Genomic DNA, 3,363 nt, shown 5'->3' with positions numbered 1-3,363 from the left:
TCGATTTTGAAAATCACGCGTATGATTTCAGACCAAATTGCGCTTCAGTCTATTTAATTACAATTATAAATATAAAAAAGTGTCAGTTACCAAGAAAAACCTGGAGGTTTAGGAGGGTAGGTGACTAAAACGAAAAATAGTAACAAAAAAGTAGGTATTACTAGGAGCGTTGTCGCATACCCAGCGACCACTAACGAAAAAAGAAAAAAAGGGCCACCGCTTTAACTTACGACGTGTATATTATCAAACAAACTTTTCCTGCTATATGATTATATAACTGATATAATTGCCGGAGAAATTAAGGACTTAACTACTCATGATGTTTGAAACTTCTTTGCAATACGCCAGTTCCGAGTTGCTTTGAGCTTCATTACGAAAACGAGGCTAACTACGAACCCTTTTCATGTGAAAATTAATTTGTTTGCATATGAATGAAACTAATTTTCATAATGAAAACTTCGCACCAAGTCTCGCGTTCGTAATGAGGTATTAAGTAAATCGGAAATGGGCTATTACCTGGAGGCGCGTGCAATTATATTTGACTACACTTGCACTTATACGATTACCAAAACAAAACTGTTATGGAAAACTATGGTGTAGTGGCAGATGAAGCCAGATAGAATACTTCCCAGTCATCTGGTGTGAAAGGGTTCGCAGTCCCAGCCAGGGCAGTGCGTGGGTTATTCATTTCACTTGGTACAGAGTAGGATCTACCAAATTTTGAGTATGCTGAAATGCCACCTGTGTTGCCGTTAGTTGCAATAAAGATGTCAGGGCCTTTGCCAAATGTTGGACCATATTGTGAACCTCTGTATATTGCATGTGCTGGGTCTTTTACCATGCTCTTGAACGGAGCATGCCCTTCGTTGTTGTGAAGAGAGAAAATAAATGCATTGGAAGTATAACCATAACCAAAACGGGAAGCTGAAGAACACAAAATATTTCATAACGGAAAAGTTACCAATAACAACAAAACAGTGCAATTAGAATAATAATTCTAATAAGAATAACAATTACAGTAAATATTTTTAGTTAAACCTAACGCTACGGCAACCATTACCACAGCTACTGCCACTGTCACTGCCACTGGTACTGTTACTTATGGCGATAACGATCGTCGACTTAAGCGCAAGCGCTAACATCTGTACTTGTTTCTAACGGATAACTCTTCTCCTTTGTGCAGAAGATCACAAAGACAAGAACAGCCCCTACAAGAGAGCCCGCGGCAGAGTTTAAATTCACTCTCTCACCTTATATCCATGGAGTATCGGAGCCTCTCCTCCGCTGTCTAGATAAACACGACACGACACGACACTTCGGTTACACGTCGGTTACACTTGGTGCGACCAAAGGACACCGTTGATCCGACTAAACAAGACGGCATGGTCTATAGGCCGTGATTCCCTGCGCGTGCGGCAAAGTCTGCATCAGGGAAACACGGAGATCTATGCAGGAGAGGATATACGATATATAAACCAGTTGACCGACTTAATCTGTAGTTCTTTTTATTATTAACGTTTCGGTTACTTGTTGTAATTACATCTTATTCGTAAGGGGAAAGCAGTGTAATATAGTAAGTACTCAGATGATGCTTAGCAATTAAGTTGTTGTGTTGAAAACCGCCACGATGCCTGGTGTGTTTCGAACGTAAACGGCAAAATATTACGCATGCCGGCACTATCCGATCTGTGACATGGTTAACTTTATTGATCGAGACCCTCACTGGTACGCACGCAGGGTCAAGGAAGCTATCCACATAAGACTTCACTCTAATAGCATTAACAGGGATAATGGAATTAAAATTCATGAAACGTGGATACCAACGATCAAATAACACAACAGCAGGAGAACGGTACAACAGCGAACCGCTAAGGGAACAACCTCTCCCCGGAACAATGGAACTGTGGAAGAACAAAATGCACCAATCACAACCGACCTTCGTGATAAAATTGTGTCGTGTAATCAGTTGACCTCATCGCCAGAAGAGGACTAGCAGTAAGCAGTCGAAACGTCGCGATCTACATTTCAAGTGACTACATCGTGAGACAAACGATAGAACACTTTATTATTATTGCATCTACCGCGATGAACAACAACAACAAAAATTTCTTCGACGGTATGGAACATTAATGAAAGTGAAGTCGTTGACAAAACAAACAATTTCTGTCTCGTAACGAAATGAGGTATAAAAATCGCTAGCGAATTGTTAGACGTCAAATGCAGCTCCTTCGCGATTGGAAAGATGAGAGGCGGCCGTATTCGCAGGCTACCAAGTTAAGGTAATCAACAGGTATATGACCCCTCAACGAAAAGATGTTAAGAAGTACCCATCTCTCCCCCTTTAATGGCTCCCCCTCCCCTCACCCCGCTACCACGATGGATTACAATAGGCAAATTGCTACGGGTTGCAATCAACAAACATGAGTCTCGAAGAAGCATTTCAAGGAGTTATTACAGTTACCCCATGGAATGTCCGTGTATCCACCAAAAACATAATCCGCTCTTTTTATGACCGTAACAGTACGTTTCTTTCCATCACAGCGGCGATGAAAGGTACCAACCCCTGAGTCATGGAATGAGGCACGGTAGCAGAGTAGCCAAAGAGAATCATTTGCAGCAACGGGTTGAAGAAACTGGCGGAGATAAACATCTTTTCCTGATATCATGGTAGAATTCATGAAAAGCTCTGAAAATAAAGTTTTAAAAGCATGTAGACCATGTATTCTAAGTTATAGGTATAAAAATCCCGAATAGAAAAATAATTCTAGTGTTGGTGCATACAAGTGCATGCACTCGGTAAGCATGGTGTATAATTTCCTGTAAAAGGTTCAGATTGGTGTTAAACTATTTGCAAGAGCCGTGCTACTATCACGAAAATATATCTATTGGCCTTTCCTTTAGTCCCTTTCTCTCTTTGGCCAGAAATCCAAGACACTGGATCCAAGATGTTCTTTACTTGCCAATTATGACGAAATAACCACGTAGTATGACGTTTATACACCAGGTGCCATTGTCATAGCCTTAACAGTCGCAGACGGAGTAGGGTGGAATCCTGGCCCCTTAACTGATGTATGTCGTAACAGACTCTTCAAGAAAACGCATTGAAGCGCACGGCATTAAGTAAGGCCGGAGGTGCAAAGAAATCCTGAAAAACAGCTACTAAACTCACTACACATTTTTTCTAGGGGTTGTCACATTACGAGTTCTACTGCAAAAAAAAAAAAAAAAAAAAGCTGAGGAAAAAGTGGCCTGGGGGCTTTAGTCTCTAATTGGCTATAGCAACAACAGAAACAACAACAAACAAAATAGTATGATTATATCGTTGAGAGAGGTTCTAAACAGAGTCAGATTTTGGTGGCATTG

General features: G+C 40.9%; 1 pseudogene across 1 annotated transcript in view; it reads right to left on the bottom strand.

The window, feature by feature from the left end:
• Positions 1 to 338: 338 nt before the first annotated feature.
• Positions 339 to 3,363, bottom strand: part of LOC146454992 (uncharacterized) — a 20,728-nt pseudogene continuing 17,703 nt past the window's right edge. The window contains exons 8-9 of the transcript XR_014859128.1: positions 2,462 to 2,686; positions 339 to 924 (exon numbers count right to left, since the gene is read on the bottom strand). The product of XR_014859128.1 is annotated as an uncharacterized LOC146454992 (transcript). The remainder of the gene's footprint in view (positions 925 to 2,461; positions 2,687 to 3,363) is intronic.

The sequence above is a fragment of the Pavona decussata genome, unplaced genomic scaffold (assembly GCF_977016875.1).
Source record: "Pavona decussata unplaced genomic scaffold, jaPavDecu1.1 SCAFFOLD_291, whole genome shotgun sequence".
NCBI classification, from domain to species: Eukaryota; Metazoa; Cnidaria; class Anthozoa; order Scleractinia; family Agariciidae; genus Pavona; species Pavona decussata.
Note: the sequence above shows the minus strand (reverse complement) of the source record. Positions and strands in the feature narration are given on the sequence as shown.